The sequence below is a fragment of the Triticum aestivum genome, chromosome 2D (genome assembly GCF_018294505.1).
Source record: "Triticum aestivum cultivar Chinese Spring chromosome 2D, IWGSC CS RefSeq v2.1, whole genome shotgun sequence".
Lineage (NCBI taxonomy): Eukaryota > Viridiplantae > Streptophyta > Magnoliopsida > Poales > Poaceae > Triticum > Triticum aestivum.
Window position 1 is genome coordinate 267444043 of NC_057799.1, and position 21317 is coordinate 267465359.

Here is a 21317-nt window from a genome sequence, read left to right on the forward strand (position 1 = left end):
ACCATATATGATATTTTTCTATGTTACTTTGCACGATAAAAATAGTAACATATACTAGTGTCGTATGCATGACATTAGTTTAAGTTACTCGTCACCATGACTAGCCTAACGTACGCATGTTACTGGTGACACTTACTATCCACTGGTGTGCGTGGCGCGCTCGTCGACCTTAGATGCCACGTGCCCACTGCGGCATCCCTTCCCAGCCCCGTTCCACTGTGTCATGCCCGCTTGGACCGCATCCCTAACCTTAAATTCCGTCCTGCGTCAGAGCTCCGACCTGAACTTCCCTCACATCGGAAGGCGCCGACACTGCTGCCTGCGCAGCCGTTCACCGTGCCCCAGCCGATGGAGACTGCCGCTGCCCCCGTCTCCCCTGCTCCCCGCACAGTCGAGGACATCTTTAAGGACTTTTCCAACCGCCGCAGTGCACTCGTCCGCGCTCTCACCGTCGGTAAGCGACCCAGGCACCGCCCTGCTCTCACTCTGTGCAGCTTCTCTTTCATATTAGATTTAACGCGACGGCGCGTCGCCCCGCGTGGTTCGTGGCTCTTGCAGATGTGGAAGACTTCTACAGGTACTGCGACCAAGGTAAGACCGGATCGGATCTGATGGCTCGAATTGGTGGGTTCTTCGCGTCATGGGCTTTGATCGGTTTCTTTGATTGGTGTGCAGAGAAGGAGAATTCGTGTCTATACGGACACCCCAACGGTAGTTGGGAGGTCGCGCTGCCGGCGGAGGAGGTGCCGCCGGAGATGCCGGAGCCGGCGCTAGGGATCAACTTCGCCAGGGATGGGATGCATCGCCGCGACTGGCTCTCCCTCGTCGCCGTCCACTCGGACTCGTGGCTGCTCTCCGTTGCCTTCTTCTTTGGCGCGCGTCTCAATGCAAACGAGAGGTACGGTTCTGCCCCAGGCTCAACATTTTTTGAAAAATAGTTTAACAATTTTTCTGTTCTTACTAGTACAAATGCCCGTGCGTTGCACCGGGCGAAAAATTAAAACTTGCTCCACTTGCCATTATGCAGCACTTCTTTAATTTAATTTTTGCAAACGTCAAAAATAAGGCTACATTGAGTATTTCTTTTTTGACCATGAAATTTGGACGTACCCTAACAATGTTCGTCATGATCTATTTCAGTTCTCATGCGTTGCAACGAGAGTAAAATATTATCACCTGCCCCTAACCCAATATATAAGCCGGGTATAATCGCACATATATGTTGTTCAAACAAACCATTTTCTAGCACATCGGGTAACTAACAACGGCAATGAAAAATGTGACCTTTAGGATGGTCTTTCTTAAAGATACGTCGGCCGCCAGTACGGAAGAAGCGCTTCGGCAAAAGCGTCCACACTAATGGGCCGGCCCATTAGCGTCTGCAGGATTGAAAAAAGAGGTGAAGCAAAGGGGCGCACACAGGAATTGATACCTAGTCTTAAAGATGAATGGGCAGCATTGCATGCCAGTTGGGCTAGCGTCAGGTTTACGCTGAAGTAATAGGGCGCGACCAACTTGGTGCAAAACCAGCTGGTTTTAAAGTGGTTTTCCCGGGTTTTTGTGTTTTTGTTTTCTTAAAACAGGTTTTGTTCTATTTTATTCTCAATTTCCTTTTTATTTTCTTTTTTCCTTCTTTTTTGCTTTTCAAATGCGTGAAATTTTAAAAATGGGAAAAATATCAAATTCCTGAACTTTTTTTCAAATTTATGAATCTATTCAAAAATGTTCGGAATTCCAAATTTGTTTGTGTTTTTTTGAAAAAGTTCAGAGTTTAAAAAATTGTTAATATTTTCAAAATTTGTTCGCAATTATAAAAAATGTTCGCATTTTCAGAAAAGTTAAGATTTTCGAAAACAAACTGTGTTTCAAAAATTGTTCATTTTTCCAAAATTGTTCAGCATGTCAATTTTTTTCTCATTTTTCAAAAAATCAGTATTTTAAAATGTTATCCATTTTTCAAAGATTGTCCACGTTTTCAAAAAATGGTTTGCATTTTAAAAATTTGTTCACTGAAAAATTGTTCACGATTTCAAAAAAGGTTAGGGTTTGAAATTTTGTTCGTGTTCTAAAAAATTGTTCATTATTCCAACTTTTGTTCTCATTTTGAAAATTTGATCAGAATTTCAAATTGTGTTCAATTTTTTCACAATTTTGAAAAATGTTTGCGTTTAAAACAACTGCATACAAATTTTTGAAAAAACATTCAAATATGTTGCTTCGCATAGTTCTTAATATTCCGCGCTGCTAAATTGTCAATAGAGACCAGGAGGTCTTGTGTTCGATTGGCGCCGCCTTTCGGCACCCGTATAATCTGTCAAAGGTCCATATTGTACCGAAGCGGGACTGTTTTTAAATCCGATAGCAAAAGGGCCCGTGCGTTGCAACGGGTCCATCTCTCTTTCAACATCAAGATATCGAGTAGAAACGGCTCATCATGGCTCATAAACTTGGTGCAAATCTCTAACATCCTAAATGTTAGCAGAACATTCTCATATGGATGTATTTTGTAGCTTACACTATTACACAATGTATAATACATCCTAGATTATGTGACCGAGTCATGTAATTTTCTTTTATGACCGGTTGTGGTTCATTCTTTTTAATGCACTATTCCAGTTGCGATTTTGATGTATTTTCTTTTATTACAACTTTCAATTATTTTGATTTAATTTGCAACCGTACAACTCCGATGAAATAAAAATGTCATATTATGTCAATCTGATCATATAGTGATTGATTACATTTTAGTGGAATCCATCGCTAAGGATACAAATCAGTTTTTACTTAAAATACTATTTAATTTAAGTAGGGTATATTACTTTGTATTAATTTTCTTTTATTCTGAAAACGCTTCTGCATGCAAGTTTGGTCGATTATGATGTGTTTTTATCAGTATAATATATTTTTTATTTTATAACTATATGTGTTGAATTGTTGATTCTGGCACATATCTTCTACTCTTTACCAATTATCGAGGGATTTTATGACTTAATATGCAGAAATAGATGGAGAAGTAAAAAAAAACATAGTTGTCATGTGGCAGTACAGGTTTGAGCTGTGAGCCAAGAATGATTGATCTTGTAGCATGTCTCCATACTCCCAAATGTGTCAAGGTGCGTGTGGTTGAGCCCTTGCCTCGTCGAGTCCTACCATAATTTTTCTGGCCCCTCCCTTTTTATTTTTAATAACTGACCGTCTCTTTGCGACAATGTATGTGCGTGTTTTCCGTACCGTGTGCATGTCGTACTCCATCAATGTGTCAGGATATTCCTTCATCACAGCAACGTGATCCCTCTTGCCACCTCCTTTTTCCTAATTAATTAGCCACTATATTAGGTCTCTCTTCCTTGGCTTCATCGTTGTCCCTCGTTATCTCTCTCTGAGATCTAATCTGTTAGATCGTTTGAAATAGTTTTGATTCCCCAGTCGCTCTTTGAGACCCTTTAACCTACTAGTAAGCATGCACGTGCAACGCACGTCTCAAACAAAATATGTTTACATGATATAATACTAAAATGATTTTTACAGAAAATTCAGATCGCTACTAAATGTTATCATGTCACTCAAATTGTTTTTTCAAAAAGTGCGACATATTTGTGATCCAACACACATATCATAAACATGTCTTCACATAAAATTCACTGTCACATAATAATTATATTATAATTGCTACAAGAACATATTCTAAAAACCGCAACTAAGCATGTTTTGAAGGTCCAGCTTTTGAAGCAATGAAGGTGCATCTATAGATGCGATCAATGATGCTTCGTTCAATGTATGGGATATTGTTTTGAGCTTCGTTCTCTTCGTACTTTAAAATATGCATCAAAAATTGCTTCCTCGGTTGAAAACCATCCTACATTGGCATTATACAACATTGTTATAACAAGTTGTATGTGCAATGTGTATACAGATAAGCATGGTGTAAATAGTCACCTGGGGTATGGGAAAATATAGTTTTCCATCGCACAATGAGTGCATGTAATTAAAAACCAAATAACCAGACAAGGCACTGCATATATGAAATAAACACATAATGTGCGTTGAATGAATCAACTAATATTGTAATGCGTTTAAAAGAATCATACCAGTGTGAGTTTGTTGGAGCATCATGAACTATGCATTCCCATTTAGAGATATCATCCTTGAATGTAGGGTTTGCAACTTCAAGCGCAAGGTTTAGATTGTCGGCCACAGTTTTAAGTACATTCTTTCCAAAAGTAGGTATTGGTATCGGATCGAAAATTGAGACAACTTTTCTATTTTGATCCAAGACAAACAATAGAAATAACCCAAACATATACCAAGGCAATAAAATCTGCAATGATGAAATAGTTTAGAAATACATAGAATATTAATTAAGACCAAGTAAAGCACTGTTACAAATAAAAAAAATCTTACCATATCACATTGAGAGATATGATAGTCATTACTGTCAGGCCAGCTATGGAACAACCGTTTCAATGTAGCAATTTCCATATGTTCACAATGACTTGAGTCTCGTGCATAATGGAACATGGACTAAAGTACGAATGAGAAAATATTAGTGCAATGAGAAAAAAAATGTAGTACGTGATTATAGTAACTTACACAAAAGTTCAGATCCATATAGTGAGATGGAATGTCTCTGAGAAGCTGGACTTCGTGGCGCGCTAGTATTCGCACAGCCATATTAAAGCAATGAATATCCATGTATTCATCATTGCTTAAAATGTTTTTAATTTGTCTCAAATTTAAGCTAATAGTGTACGGATCAGAGCTTTTCACCCATTCTCTCCTGTAAAATCAAAATTCTGTAAATTATAATGACATCAGAGTAATTTGTTGGAATAGAAAATGAAATAAAAAATATGGCTTACTCTAGTAGAGCGACATCATCAACCATACTGATGAACAAGCAAAGTTCATCTATTAAATCATCATTTGTTGGGTTGACAGACGGTGAAAGAATAAATGACCGCGGGATGAGCTCAACTTCTGTTGATGTATTTGATATTTTGAAATTCTCAGGGGGTCTATCCAGAATCATACATTCTGTGGGATCTGTGTTGTTATCGTCCTCTTCCATGTCTCGATTTCTTATATTATCATCATTCAATTCTGAGTCCACTAAAATGACAACTAGTTTTGTTCTAAAATCTGTCATATGTTCCTATTAAAACAGTAATAAGAGTTAAATAGTGATACAACATAGAATAAATATAATGATACACAGTAAAAAAATACCTGTGTAGGAATGTCAGACAACATATCTCCAGTGAAGTACTCCATAAAATTTACCATCCACAGACCACAAGATGACCTGCATGATTACAAATATAAAACTTAAATAAACTCAATCATTTTTAATCAAATTTATAGATATTTGTATAAAACAACTTTTAGAATCATCAAATGATCATGACTGAAACAAGCCGTGATGAAAACAAAATTTTCACAAACTTAGTGAACCGGAGATGCCCTATGAAATATAATGTGTATTTAGATGATCTAATACAGTACAGTGTATTTTTGTTCGGACAATGCCACACTCACTCAAAGCTCAGTCAAACTCCCACCGCCCCCTCATTTCTCCTTTCCTCCCCATTCTTCCCTCATTCGTGGCCACGACATCCCCATCCACACGCGGCGGCCCGGCGATCTGCTCTGCGCCGCCCCTCACTCCTCCTGGCGACGCCGGGGCCATCCACCGCGTGCGCTCTCCTCTTCCTCCCCATGGCCGCCTTGCTCCCCATCACCTACGCCCACTCTGGCAGCCCCCAACCCTAGTTCTCTCACACCCCGTAGGGAGAGGAGGAGTGAGGCTTCTGGGCGAGGAGGTGCTGCTGGGCGAGGAGGCACTTGATTTGCGTTTGCCGGCATTGGATCCGCGTGCGCCGGTGCTTGATCTGCTCCGTCGTGGCTCCGGCGACCTTACCCTGTGGCTCCGGGACAGGAAGGCTACCCCGACGACATACAGGTCCGCCCCCTTCTCCTCTCCTCTTGGATTTCTTCTTCTTCTTCCCTTCCCTGAGATGGTGTTCGTGCTGGGCTGCAGGAGACCTCAACACGCCAATGGATGCAGCCAGCCTCCAACTCACCACGCACATGCACCAACTTGATGCAGGGAGAGGAGGAGTGAGGCTTCTCTCACGGGATGACGCCCAGCCATGGGGCAGCAGCAACCCAAGGCAAAGCCTCCCTCTACCTCTCTCTCGTTTTGATTTCATAGGTCTGGTTCCCTGATTTTTCTGCTGCTCTAGATTCACTTGCATGCTTGACTGAATCTAGTTGCTCTCAGGCCCTAGTGTTCAATGAGATAGGCATTGCACTGTTTACCAATTTAATTTGCTTGCCTACAGCCACATGGTCCAGAGATAGAATTGAGATATTCAGACTAAGTTTAATGATTTGCTGGTCATAATTACTGAATTTCGCTTGGTGCTATCACTGTCGGCCTCTAGTGCTGAATCAGTTGGACACTGTACTGTTTACCAATTTAATTTGCTTGCTTGCCGCCACATGGTCCAGAGATAGAAATTCAAATATTGAGACTAAAGTTTAATTCAGATATAGAAGGTATACCAGTCTCTTTGCAGTTTGCTCTTAATACACTCTTCCCTTGGCCATGATGAGATGTTTAAGTCTTTCCACTTATCAGTTTTTAGTTCCACTTGAAGCGATGCATATTCGAATACATTTTCTAGTCCTTTGAGCTGTTGAATGAATAAATGACAAAGTATTAGCATCACAACCGAACAATAACAGAAATCGTCTTATCAAAAGATGGTGCAGTGGGACTAATGACTAACCATAGCGGTGAGGTCTTTGCGGCTCATTCTTGGGCCTAGCGAGTCGAGCACCTGGATGCATCGCTGCCCGGCATTTATAACTGCTAGGTACCAATGGAAGTGTTCAATGTTAACTGGAATGAATATCTGAGAATAGGGTTTTTGTTAGTTTAGGTCCCATCTATACAAACATTTATATGGAACTGAGACTCACCATATCATGTTCCAAATAAGTTGTAGCTCTGTTTAATACCCATCTTGGTGCGTCATCCCGTATAGAGCTAAATTCCTTTATCATCTTAGAGATGCATGCACTCTCTAAGAACACACTTCCACCTGACCTCATCTGTAGATGCTCTTTAGCACTTATGCAATGTATGTATGCGTCTATGATCTGCAATATGAAGTGCACACCTTAGTCAGAGGAGTGAATAGAAACTCATGTTAAAACAGCAGTCTTGTCTGAAAGACACATATACTTACTTCGTCGCCAAGGAATTCTTCGGGGAGTAATAGACGTTCTAACTGTTTTCTTTGGAGATGTGAGTCGTCGATGCTCACTAAATTTCTTTTATCGTTTGGTTCAGACATGATATTTTCAATCACAGACCAATCATCGCCAGTGCAGGCGTAATCTATCATGATGTAAGTAACAACATTTATTAATGACAAAGAAAATAAATGTAGCAAAAGCAGGGCATAGAAGGATTTGTCCGTGCCTTCTGGAGCCAGCACGTAGTCTTGTGCCTTCTTAGGTTTGTTATGCAGTCGGATAGGCTTCCCTGTATGTGCCCCTTCCATGCGAGACGTTAGTTCTAATTCTCTGTCCTCAGTTGCATCCATTTGTTCACTTGTTTCATTGAAGGTTAATTCCTGGAGGCAACATTGCAAAGAATAATGGGTATGCAGGATATAATATACTTACAATTAGACCTATTTGGGACATAGTTGGAAAAGAAAAGATACCTCTGTCACTTCAGAGTCTTCAGAATCACTGGACTGCGTGCTCTACTTTTTCTCCACTTCTTTGTCGGCTGTTCCATTTGATTCTCTCATTGTGTCCCCTATAGTGTCTGCCCCTTCGGTGCCAAATGTTTGTGCTAATTCCTCATCCCGAGCTGACTGCATTTGTTCACTTGTTTCGTTCAAGGTTAATTCCTGAGAGCAAGATTACAAAGAACAATCAGTATGCAGGGTTTAATATAATTAGAATTAGAACTACTTGGGACAAATACTTGGAAAAGAAAATATGCCTCTATCACCTCGGAATCTGTGGACCGCGTGCTCTTATTTTTCTCCACTTCATCTTTGTTGGCTATTCCATTTAATTCTGCAAGTTTGTCCCCTACAGTTTCTGCCCCTTCGGTGTCGAATGTTTGTGCTAATTCATTGTCTTGAGCTGGCTGCATTTCTTCGCTTGTTTCCTTGACGGTTAATCCCTGAGAGCAACATTACAAAGAATAATCCCTATGTAGTATTATAATATAATGAGAATTAGAATTATTTGGGATAGTTGAAACGGAAGCATGCCTTTGCCACTTCACAATCTGTGGCCTGTGTGCTTTTTTTTTCTGTACTTCATCGTCGTCGTCTATTCCATTTGATTCTTCCTCGCTTCGTACCTGAAACACACATAATATAATATTACCCAGTACTTACTGGTTCTTCATCGCTTAGTAACTGAAACACATAATAATATAATATTCTTCAGTACGTATAGAAGAGCAAATATTATGAAGATGAATAAAGAATCGTAGGTATGATATTATGATACTATAGATTAGATATTGTTTTGTCCCCCCTGAATAAGAAGAATAATAATGGCATGTGAAATTAAAAACCGCCTTTGTCGGCTTGGGTTTTGTATGCTTGTGTTAGGATATCACCTCATCAATCTGCATATTTTCTGTATCTTCCATGATGCCTTGTTCTTCTATTGCATTTTTTGACTCGGTGTTCATATCTTCATCTTTGGTTATCATGCATTCAATCTGCATATTTTGTGTATGCTCGTCCTTCGCTCCTTTGTCGATGTTTTCCTGAAAATCAAAGCATATATTATTATCACGTCATACACATTCAGCCCCTATGTTTTGTTAGCTTGAAAATTGATCTTATATGTTGGGTCGTAGGGAGTACATCAAAACTATATGCACATATCTGCTCATGTGTACTTAACATAGTGGTATCATGACATCCTTTCCAACTAAATTTCAGTATCTATTTCTTTTTTTAATTGTTCAGTAAACTTTTCGAGACTAACTTGCGTGACTATTCTCTCTAGTAATCAGGTGGATCTTGCCCAAAGAATTTCCTAAGTCACATAATGAAATCTCTGTAACTTTGCGGGATAACACAAGGCATGTTGATTCACTTCGTTGGATCACCTCTAGCGACTATGTTGCCTTGTAGATGTGAAATCGTGAATAGGATGTAATTATCGAGAGATATCATTATTACCACGATGATATCAGATTGATCCGTAGAGGCCACCGTGGATTGTGACGCAGACATGGGGGGGACGATGGTAGTTCACCACGGACACATGTGTACGGCAAGCTGGACAGACTTGCGGTGGAGGAGGCCGCCGCGACGGAGGGGTGTGAGGCTGCGGCAATCCTTCGCGAGAGAGGATGAAGGAAACCCTACGGTGCAAAACCCGTTACTTCTGTGGGCTCCTGATTGAAAGATCGTTCGCTGTAGGCAATATGTAAGGCGGAAATCAGGGGAAGGACTTTCCTAGCGTGAGGAGGCAAGGGAATCGTGATTGTTATCTCATGCCCCACGCTTTCCTTTGATCTATCTTTTTTTTGGCAACTCTTTTGATTTATCTCAGGACGCATGTTTTTTTTTGCTTTTATACCCTACGCACATAGAATTAATTGAGTTATTTTCGTAATACATGTTTATGCAGAAATATTGCTCGGCTCATCAGAACGTTTATCTATTTTTTGTGTGCTTTCTCTAATACCTTTTTATTATGTACAGAAAGTTCATCATTCTCTACAGAAATATAATTCTTGTATCCTTTGTCTTGGCAGTTAGTTAATTATGTGCCCTCAATGGCCGTGTTTGACAGGAGGGGCCAAGGAAGTGCTTTCGATTGTTTCAAGACTGAGCTTGATAAAACGGCATAATCCACTATTCCTGAGATCAAACCATGCAACCTTGCAAACATTGTACTACAGCCCAAAGCTATTGGGACTGGTGACATCATAGGTTTCCATGTTACGAAGAAACCATCAAGGTGAGTTCCGTACTTATGTTTTATTATTATTGCTGCTCACGTGTGTTCAGAAAAATTGATTGCTTTCTTGGCCCTTTATCTCTTTTTGTTCATTGTTGCTTATGCTGTCTGCAGTGTTGTGTTTACACATTATTATCGACGGTTGTTAGTGTTAGGGACTGAGAATACTTAGTACTCCATGATGACCACGTCCAGTCAAGACTGAAATTGACACTTCTTTCTTCCATTTATATGTTAGATGGATCGTTTCAATTTAGTTAGTTCACGTGCGCTTGGCAATTCAACCAGTTATATTTGAGACTGAGGCCGAACAATCACATATGCACTTCAGAGAAAAACAGCCATCATAAGATTGCAATATTTCATTATTTCTGTCAATGATCCCAGCAGCTTACATTTTGCTGGTATAGCAATCTTATGTTCTGGAATTTATAGAATAAATTGAAATTTCTACATTCCCAAATGAATGCTGTAAGTAATCAGAACATGAACGGAATAACAAGTGTGACACATTTAAAGTCTGTACTTTTTCATTTCGGGACAGTTAATATGTCAACGATTTTTACAAATAAATCAAACTAATAAACGACTCTGACATAAAGAGTCGGAGGTCACATCGACATCATTTGTGTTTCATGCCTATTATGTAGTGCGCTGTTATGAAAACCTGCAAATAAAACAAGAGAAAAGTGTTATATTCAGAGTTAGTTATATAGGTACAAAATCGAAGGTGCAAAGAAAACACGAACTATTGCACGTACCTCACCCCTCTAAAACATCTATGTAGACAATGTTTTTGGTGCTTCTCCCAGATTTATCAACCTCCTTGTTAGGCTTGGCTAAAATCCGTGTCGTCTTTCTTGAGACACCCCTTGACAATGCAACATATAGTTGACCATGTGAGAAAACAGGTTCTGGAAGGTAAATACCGACATTTGGGATGGTTTGACCCTGTGCCTTGTTAATGGTCATCGCAAAACTCAGGCGGATGGGGAACTGTTTTCTCTTAAGCTTGAAGGGAAGTGAGGTGTCCTCCGAGGGCGACATAGGGATCCTAGGTATGAACACCCTCTTTCCAGCATGCTGGCCACCAACAATCTCTGCATCGATTGCATTATCCTGGAAGGCCCTGATCATAAGCCGTGTTCCATTACATAGCCCATTATGAGGGTCGAGGTTCCGTAGCAAAATGACCGGGCAGTTGATTTTTACTCTCAAGACATGCGGGGGCAACCCATTTGGTGTGATCGAGTTCAGGAAGTCAATTGTGTAATTATTCTGGAAGTCATCCTCGATATAGTCAAAGCTATGGTACACCTTTTCTTCGCCCGGAAACCTGGAGATCATCTTGTCATTCAGGTCATCTACATGCTCATTTTATTCTGGAAGTCATCCTCGATATAGTCAAAGCTATGGTACACCTTTTCTTCGCCCGGAAACCTGGAGATCATCTTGTCATTCAGGTCATCTACATGCTCATTTTTGGTCGAGAGAATTGCACGTGTGCTCATGTACTCTCTCGACCTAGCATTGGTGTGCAGGGATGGGAAGACATCTTCGATAAGCTTGTTAATAGGTTCATCATCGTCGGTATAAGCAATCACAATGTCTTCAGGGAGATGCACATAGTCGTCGCCAATTGTTTCTTCTGTCCCATTGCCAATCCGTAGGAGGTATTCCGAGAACCAAGGGTCTGTCTGTGCCCGCATATTGCGTGTGAGGCGTATCTTGCGGATCTTCTGCCACAGATAGGATCTCAACAGTGTAGCATCAGTGATCTGTGCTCTTGTCCCTCGGGTCACAACGGGGAGGACCTGCCTGAAATCGCCACCAAAGACGACAACCTTTCCACCAAATGGTAAAGAACATTCCATTATATCCTGCAGAGATCTATCAAGTGTCTCAACTGCTTGACGCTTTGTCGTAGCAACTTCATCCCAAATTATCAAGGACGCCTGTTTAAGCAACTCTGCCGTACCACTCTGCTTTGTGAAGCTACACATGCTGTTGTCAGTGAGCTTGATTGGAATTTTGAACCTGGAGTGTGCAGTCCGGCCTCCAGGCATTATCGACGCTGCGATACCTGATGTAGCAGTTGCGGTCGCTATTAGACCCATCGAACGGACCTTTGCAAGCAACGCCTTGTACAGGTACGTCTTCCCAGTGCCTCCTGGACCGTCAACAAAGAATATCTGGCTTTTTTGGTTTGTCACATGATCCATTATGTCATTGAAACCAGCTAGTTGCTCATTGTTCAAACAGCTGAATAGATCTAGATGTTCTTGGTCCACTTTGACCTGTCTCTCCTCTGTTACCTCTGTATTGTCAAAGTTAGAAGAACCATCCGCGTCAACCAGATCCGGAAGTCCATAGAGTTTAATATCCTTTCCCATGGATTGCAGCAGATCCCTGATATCCCTAAGGACCATTTGCTCAAGTGCTGCCTCATTCGATTGAGTACGGCGATAATCTTCAGACATGGATGCTAGATGTTTGTCCCATAACTGATGGATTTGTGTTGCCTCACAGAATACCAATATAGTCGCAAACAACCGTCTAAGAGCAGTAGGCATTTGAAATATCGTTGCCTCCGTCATGCAATCATCAAGTGTCCTGTCGTGCTCAATGAGGCCTAATTGCTCACACGCCTCTCTGAAGGACCCGCATGCCTTGCCATTTACTGTTTTTAAATCATCAAATGAAGTGGCACCTCGGACATGGTTTAGGAGCACCCGCAAGTAGTACCTCTCTCCTTCAGCAGGGTGTGCATGCACCAATCTTCCAATCTGTGATCTCTTATTTTTTCTCGGTTGCCACTTCTTATTACCGGCTATCCACCTATAATGTTCTGGGAACTCTCTGTACAACAATTTTCGTGCCTCTGGATACTTTTGGTTCATCCCAAAGTACTCGGTAAGCATGGATTTGGAAGAAGATGGTCGAGCGACAACATCTTCCAGATTTTCATAAGCCTGAAATGCGACTGTATGCATGTTTGGCAAATGAAGCTGGAGCTGCAACACAGCTGGGCTGACACCAAACATTTTAAAGCCGAAAATCCTGTAGATAGCTTCGGGAGGAGATATATAGCGTGCATCCCTATATTGTCGAATTTCATCGATGATTCCCCCGTCATTGATAATATCCTGCTCGAACGCAAATGATGCCTTATCATGCCCTTTGTAGATGTATTTGAATAAGTACTTCACTGCCTTGAGGCTCGAGCATGCTTCGACATTAATGTGACAGTTGTATGTCATCAGCAGAAATGGGTTGTAAGGGACCACCCATCTATTGTCCAAATCTACTCCTCTGATCCTAACTCTCACCCCATCATCCCTCCTTCTATAGATGGGATATGAGTCTTTCCCTTGTAATGTAGCATCACAGAAATCTCGCGGGTAATGAAACCGACATTGTCCATCTATCATGCAAGGGCAACTTTTCTTGAGCGCGCCACATGGACCATGCAACATGTGTTTGACCACCAGATCATGGAGAACAGGATATTTATTTTTGTCTGGTATTTCTGCCGATATCACCCGATCATAGTCATCCAGGGTCCTTAACTTACTTTTAGCTTTCATGATCAGAAGTATATGCTCATGAGGGAGGCCTCGTTTCTAAAACTCAGTGACATGTACATAAGCCGCAACTTCTCCAAAATGCTTACCCTTAATCAGTAAGTCCATCATGGATCGTTGTTTAGCTCTGTATACTCTTGCCACAAGGTCTGGACGGTCTTGTGGCAGCTGTCCAGGCAACAATTCAATAGTTATCTCCTCCCAGTAGGGATTGCATGTCATCATGACAAAATACTCCGGTTTACCCCATCGTTGAACTATTGCCAGGAACCTGCGTTGCATGTCACGGTCACCACCAGGAAAGATACGTGGAAGCACGATTCTCTTGCCAATACGATCACCGCGTGACTCGCCAGCGATGACGGTGTCAACAAGGCCCTATAATAAATCAATATTTGACGCCAATTAGTATACCATGTTGAAGCAAAGAGTGGCATCTGTAATACAATTTAATAGTATAAACACAAGCACGTTACCTGGTAGAGGTCAGCGCGTATGACCTTTTGATTTGCTGGCTTTGAGTACCAGTCAAGCCTCATTGTCTCAATCTTGATGTACATGTCAACCGCCCACTGTTGGAAAAGGCGCCCCCCAAACAAGATGATGTTAAAAAGCTTTTTCCGGACCTGCAGCTTGAAGGCATAGTACTCCCTCGCGCTAACATATTTCCTTGATTTTGTGGCATTCATCTCATTGTCACCAAAATCCTCATCCGGGTTATCCTCGTAGTCATCTAAAAATTGTTTAACAACATTAAAGTTGGTATAATAGAATCATAAGAATATAAAAACATGAATCGTTTCCAATACCTGCAGCTAAATCAGTGGCTTGGTCTTCATGCCCTGCGCCATGACCAAGTTCTTCTCTAGTCATGTTATCGTCTGAAAGATGGATACCAAATAAGGTTAACTTTGACTGGCCTGGTCATCATGTCGGCGGCCATGATCAATTTGGTCTATAATCATGTTATTGTCTGAAAGATGAAATACTAAATAAGGCTAACTTTGATTAATATGTATAAATCAACAATGAACATAAATCTGGTATAGAACCATAAGAATACAAAAACAGCAATCATGTCCAATACCTGCAGCTAAATCAGTGGCCTGGTCTTCATGTCTTGCGTCATGACCAAGTTGTTCACTAATCATGTTATCGTCTGCAAGATGGATTACTGAATAAGTTTAACTTTGATTAAAATTTATAGATCAATTATGAACATTATACCTGAAGGAAGAACATAGGCTGGGTACTGTTGTCGTGCAGTATCATCCACTGAATCTTGGTTTGTGTCATCGGCGGCCCCAATATATGGCATCAAACGATTCCAACCGATCTCCCCACGTGCGAAGAATAGTGGATATGACAAAGGGTCGTAGCACCCATAGTATGCTCTAATATACAGGGGACGCTCTCCTTTCCCGTACACGATAACACTTCTATCAAAGGTTTTTTGTGGGTCGCTCCCTTCAACCCATATTGCTGCTACCTGAGAAGTTGTTGGCGCATTGTACCTTCGTTGATCAAGCTTGATATCGGTATTTAATGAGATCATGTATTCATCTAGATTTGGAACAACACCAAGGCTTTTAAATACTTGAGCATAAGGGTTATGCTCTAGTATTGCCAGAATCTTCCGTATGAGATCTAACCTAAGATTTGGAGACCTCTTAACCCTGTGAAACAAGTTTTCATCTGTATCATAAATATATAGCTGCAAATGTCGAGGGCCATTATCACCAGACTCGAGATCATCAAGAGCGTGGTACAACCCTCCACACGCACGAAATGTATATACGCCGGTTCCTGCCGCGGTGCTGACTCGGCGATCAAGGGTGACTCCCAGACTTGTGAATGAGAAGTGGGAGTTGAAATACCGTATATTTTCTCTGAAATATCTAGCATCCCCATCATCTTGACTTGTAAACAACCGTTTCAACTCCTCACAAACATCTGGAGTAAATACATCCACTTTTCCCTTTCTGCAGCAGAATGCAGGCCCCTCGTATTGAAATCGCAAAGCTCCACAATGGCGGCAATCAGTAACTTTTCTAAGCACATGATGCTTTTTGGGCAGGTTCATGTAAACTCTGTTGTGAGCATCATTATTGGGAGCTCCATCACCATACTTTTGCTCCACTCGGTAGGATTGAAAATAAACATCTGGAGCAGAATGCATTAATTAAAGTTCACCCAGAAACCATATTACTAATACTATATTGTACTGGCAACTCATGTCAACAACAATAAACCTGGTTGGGCGAAGATCCTAGCTTCTTCATCATGGTCCATGTCTCCAGTTTTTTCTCCTAGGTTCCCGTCTCCCAAGCATTCTATTTGTGAGGTAGTAAATGATGCTCATTTGATGTTATGCATACTGGGGAGATGAAACTAAAAATGACATTATGCAGACCATCAATGTTTATGGTGTGGACATCGGGCTCCAGTAGTCCGTAAGCATCTTCGGCGTGGTCGTTGGCTGAAAACATTTATTTGGCACAAAAGAGTAAGCAAAAGAGATGGACCCTTTTTATGCACAGGATGGTACCACAAGACCGTACCAATTTGATTATGAGGGGTTTGACCTGCATCTGGGGACGGTTCCATCCCTGGAGTAATATCATTACGTTGGATCGGTAGAGGTTTCTTGCCATAAGAAGGATCTGTACCTGAAACAAAAATAGAATGGCAAATTAGAGAAGAAATAAACACCGGATAATTTAGCACCATTAATAAATCAGACAACTAACCCTTTTTTTAGAAGACTTTTCTGGCATATGTAGGTTGTCGATTGTACTGAGTTGGGGGTTCTCATCTAGTGACATAAGTGTGGGTATCAGTCGTCTTGAATTCCGTTGCATCTAGTACGCATCATTTCTGTGCAACCAATCAGACTCATCGTCCACATTGTCTTCTCTGGTCAAATGAACGGAATTTGGTACCGCACCCCCTGCACTTGTTATGTTCTGCAGTTGTGTGACTGCAGATTGTCCGGTGGCCGGCACTTGCGTTACAATGTTACTGCCATCAAGGACGGCAGCAATATGCTTATTTTGCTCGCGGGTTTGTCGCTGTCGCTTTAATATTTCCTCTCTATTTCGTGCATACCGCTCCCTTTCCATACGATTCTTAATCTCATTACTGCCTGTGTAGATGAAGAATAGATCATTATATATAGCAATATATATATATATATATATATATATATATATAATGGAGAATGAATTTCATCTTTATTAATCTCATTACTGCCTGAGTAGATGAAGAATAGATCATTATATATAGCAATATATATAATGAAGAATGAAGTTCATCTTTATTACCTTGTGATACTCCCAGCTTTGTTTGTGCCCCACTGATCTCAGCAGACGCAAGTTTCTTCTGTTTGTAGGCCTCACGTCGTCTCTTATTAATCTCATCCTTATTTTGTGCATACCGCTCTCTATCCCTGTGCCTTTTTACTTCATTAGGGTCTGCAATCAATGTCACAATTCAGCAGTTGGGGTACAAAAACTGAAATTGGGTGGTTGTGTAATGCTCATCACCCAAGGATTGGTTGTTGCTTATATCCTGGAACGGGGTGCGCGCCCTGTTGGGACTGGTTGGGGCCATACGAAGTCCTTCAACCCTGTGAATGTCAAGAATGGTATCACACAATTGTAACTGAAGGAATACTATTACCACAACTCAGACATAGTAGTGTTTTATGTTCAACTCCATCCTACTGTTTAACATGAAAGCTTTGTTAATACTCAGTCGCCAATTGAATTCCTTTTGCATTAATATATATACCTGCAATAATGATTCAGGATGTAGTAGTTTGTAATGCTATTCATGTAGGTGTATCTCAGAGTGACTTTATGTGTGTTCATATTTGGAACTGAGAATTGGACCTGTTCATATGCAGCTTGATGAGGCATTTAGGTGAGGTCAGTATATGGTCATGCCATATTTCACCAGTTCATACACTTTCCTTCTTTTTCATAATTTCATTCAATCAAAACAATTGATGGATCACATGAACAGGTTGACAAAGGAGTAGGGCGGAGGCGTCTTCTAGCCTAACGAAGCCTTGGCGGCAGCGGCATGTAAAAGCCTTTCGAACTTCAGATCAGAGAAGAGCATGCACCTATGTCGGCGAGGAGCTCCTCGTCGCGGCTGTGGCAGGGCGTCTGTGCGGCTGGACCTGTGACCTCGTCGTCGCGGCCGTCGTCGGGTGCCTCGACGGCTGTGCAGGGCAGCGATGTCGCGGCCGTCGTCCGGTGCCTCAGCGGATGCGCAGGGCAGCGACGGTGCATGTAATCTGGACGTCGAGCCTGGATTGATTCCTGCTAATTTAGCTCAGTTGTTTCCGTGTATGACTCATTTGTTATCCGTGTATGACTCTCCGTGTAATTTGGATGTGGGTTGTTACCTTTTTTTTTTGAGAAAAGGACGTGGGTTTACCTGTACACTCGTGCGAGCGTGGGTTGTTAGTACGGGCAGAGTTTTCGTCCGCCGTTGTCAAGTTCTCTCGTTTAATAGTAGTGTAGAAAAGACATATATAAATTAGAAGAATTTAATTTAAGATAGCAAGGTGGGACTATTTATAAATAGGCAAATTAACGGATTGGTGGGCTGATTTTGTGTGTGCGCATAGGCCCACCAGGGGCGCTAGATAGGCCCAGCCGGGGACAGACGATATCGGAGTATTTCCTTATGTACCTAATCATCAATCTTTACGCGATTGTGGAGTAGAGCAGCTGGATGCAGCCTTTGCGATGGAGAGGAATGTACTGGGTTCGATCCCCCACGCCGCTGACACTAATTTTTTGCCCCCTGAGTTGAAGGAAAATAAAAGTGGACCAAGCCCAGCACGGCGGGCGTGCGGCCCAACAGTCGTCGGACTTAAGGTGGCAAATTAAAGTGGCATATGTCCTCGAATTAGTACCACCTCATATATGTATCTTATCTTATTAAAAGACAAAAATCACCGCTTGAACAGAAAGCGTAAATTCACAGGAAGAAACGTATTGTGACGGTGAACCCACGGAGTCAATCCGTACTTTATTATTAGGAAAAGATTAAGCCTTGGGCTCAGTGTCAATTGGTATTGCCGTTGTTATTGGAAGGTAACTTCTCTTGAGGGACAGAAAAAAAATCTATACTGTTGGTCTACATTCTTGTCTTGTGTATAAGAGCATCTCCAGCCGTGCCCCCAACATGCCCCCCCCTAAGGCCCTTTTTCGTTGCCGGCGCAGAAATTTCGGCCCAGTCGCGCCTCCAGAAGCCTAGTTTTCGCCGGTTAGGGCCGATTTTGGCGCTGCGGACCAGGCCGAACCCGGCGCGCTAGGGCGCCGAGGGAAACGTTTTTGGCGCGAAAAGGAGTGGGTCCGCCGAGTCAGCGACTCGCCGTCTTCGTTGTCCTCATCGCCTCGGTTCCCGTGGGAATCAATGCCGGGGCTGCCGCGCCGGTCAGCCTTCTATTGATGCCTCACGGGCGGCACAGTGAAGGCATGGCGACGCGTGTCCCGCCCGCTCCCGCCACGCGGCACACGGCGGCAGCTCTTCCACCGCCCATCCGCGGCTATAAAAGCCGTCCTCCCTCGCCGGTGAACGCACAAAGCTCTCACCACCGACTCCCTTCTCTCTACCTCTCGCCGCCGACGCCTCTCCCTCCCACTCTCTCTCCCAGCCGAAGGCAATGGCCGCCGCCATCTGCGCGAGGATGAGGCACGCCTCCTCTACCCTGCGCCCCCTCCTTCTCTCGCCGCCGCGACAGCTCCTGGACACCGCGGCGAATGGAGACGGCAACATCGTCGTCGTCAGGCTCCAGCTCTTTGTCCTCCGGCTCGCCGGCGCTTCGCCCCGTCATGTCGGAGCCGCAGGATACGCCATTTGGGGGCCGCACCCGCGGCGGCGCCCTCGTCATCAACGAGGGCGGATGTCCCTCTCGTCGTTCCTACCGCCTCGTCCGGCCGAAGACCGAGCCGGGTTTGCTCCCCGTGAAGGAGCACTAGGACATGGCCGCCCCCGACGAGAACGCCCTCAAGTGGGCTAAGGAGATGGAGCGCCAGCGCCGAGCCTTCGAGGAAATCGCCGCTCGGCGCTGCGGACGCGAGGAGGACGGCGTGGTCGTCCTCGACAGCGACGACGAGGATGTGCCCGGGCCGTCCAACCCCCCGCGCATCGGCGACGCTGGTCAGGGGTGCAGCAGAGACGATGGCGGTACCAGCACGACGGCGACGACGACGGTGGCGACCACACGGTTCTACAGGCTCCTCGGCATGTAGAAGGCGGGCGGTGGCTAAGCGTAGTCGTTTTTAGTTTGTGTTTTTAAGTTTTTTGTAAAATATCAATGAAATCGCCTAGTTTGGACGAAATTGTGTGTTTTGGCCGATTTCATGTTTCAAAAAAGGCGTCTGGGGGCGACCTGGGGGCGGTGGCTGGGAACCCGATCGGCCCCATGCCGAGATTATCATTGGTTCGCCCCCAGGTAGCGATATTTCAAGCGCCTGGGGGGCCGAACGGCTGGAGATGCTCTAATGCTCTTCTATTGCTTGTGTGTGGGGTTCATGTATCGCATGAATCACATAAAACCACTGCAATTGTGGCGAAATTTGTTGTTTGCCACCACAATATGTTTTGATGACATAAAATCTCCGGCAATCCTGAGGATGAGCTGGCGGAAAAAGAGAACCCGGATATTTTGGCTCTCTTCGCGGTCGACAATCTGCCACTCCACTTCTTGATTCAGAATCTTGCATAGAATTTAGGCGCGGAGAGGATCACGATTGTAGACCACCCAGAATAGTGGTAGGAGGTGTTATAGCAAAAGTCGGCCCAAGGAAGCCACTGGTGAGGACGATCTCCGGTGAGGCATCTAGATACTGTTAGGGAACGTAGTAATTTCAAAAAAATTCCTACGCACACGCAAGATCATGGTGATGCATAGCAACGAGAGGGGAGAGTGTTGTCCACGTACCCTTGTAGACAGACAGCGGAAGCGTTATCACAACGCGATTGATGTAGTCGTACGTCTTCACGATCCGACCGATCAAGTACCGAACGTACGGCACCTCCGAGTTCTACACACGTTCAGCTCGATGACGTCCCTCGAACTCCGATCCAGCCGAGTGTTGAGGGAGAGTTTCGTCAGCACGACGGCGTGGTGACGATGATGATGTTCCACCGACGCAGGGCTTCGCCTAAGCTCCGCGACGGTATTATCGAGGTGTAATCTGGTGGAGGGGGGCACCGCACACGGCTAAAATATCGTATATCAAGTGTGTCCATGGGGTGCCCCCTGCCCCCGTATATAAAGGAGCAAGGGAGGAGGAGGAGGCCGGCCCTAGGAGGGGGCGCACCAAGTGTGGAGTCCTACTAGGACTCCCTAGTCCTAGTAGGATTCCACCTCCCATATGGAATAGGAAAAGAGGAAGGGAAAAAGAGAAGGAAGGAAGGGGGCGCCCCCCTTCCCTAGTCCAATTCGGACCAGACCAAGGGGAGGGGTGCGGCCACCCTTGAGGCCCTTTTCCTTCTTTCCCGTATGGCCCAATAAGGCCCAATACGTATTCCCGTAACTCTCCGGTACTCCGAAAAATACCCGAATCACTCGGAACCTTTCCGAAGTTCGAATATAGTTGTCCAATATATCGATCTTTACGTCTCGACCATTTCGAGACTCCTCGTCATGTCCCCGATCTCATCCGGGACTCCGAACTCCTTCGGTACATC

At 43.5% G+C, this 21317-nt stretch overlaps 1 pseudogene; it reads left to right on the forward strand.

Annotated features, from left to right (window-relative positions):
• The first annotated feature begins 348 nt into the window (after positions 1–348).
• Positions 349–21317, forward strand: part of LOC123052737 (PHD finger protein ALFIN-LIKE 2-like) — a 31040-nt pseudogene continuing 10071 nt past the window's right edge.